Below are 502 nucleotides of genomic sequence, written 5' to 3'. Positions count from 1 at the left end.
CTTTATAATATTATTTACAGAGACCCAACAATTCCCACCAAGAGCAGCACTAGGCGACAGTGGCAAGGAAAACTTCTTTTAAAGAGGCAGAAACCTCGAGCAGAACCGGATTCAGCGTGGGCGGAGCCATCTGCCTCAACCAGTTTGGTGAGAGAGAAAGAAAGAGAGAGAGACAGAGGAAAAGAACAAGAACATACGGTGATAGCAATATTAATAATAGTTATAGAAGCAGCAGTAATAGGGTCAGTAATGTAGAGGCAACTGTAGTGCTCATACTGATAAACAGTAGTGATGACGGCTGTTACAGTCTCCAAAACTAAAGCTCAAAAGGGGCAGGAGGCTGCAACACATGTAAAAAGGACACCAGACAAGAATAACTTTTCACCCAAGCTTTATTGAAATACCCCCAAAATATATTAAAATAAATACGTTTATCAACCTAAACCAAAGGAAACAAAAAGGACTGGTGACCCCGGCCAAAATAAACAAGACAGGAAAACGC

The sequence above is a fragment of the Seriola lalandi genome, unplaced genomic scaffold, assembly GCF_002814215.2.
Source record: "Seriola lalandi dorsalis isolate HSWRI2012SDOR001 ecotype SW California unplaced genomic scaffold, Sedor1 jcf7180002054987, whole genome shotgun sequence".
Classification (NCBI taxonomy): domain Eukaryota; kingdom Metazoa; phylum Chordata; class Actinopteri; order Carangiformes; family Carangidae; genus Seriola; species Seriola lalandi.
The sequence above is the reverse complement of the archived record's forward strand: the minus strand, read 5'-3'. Positions refer to the sequence as shown.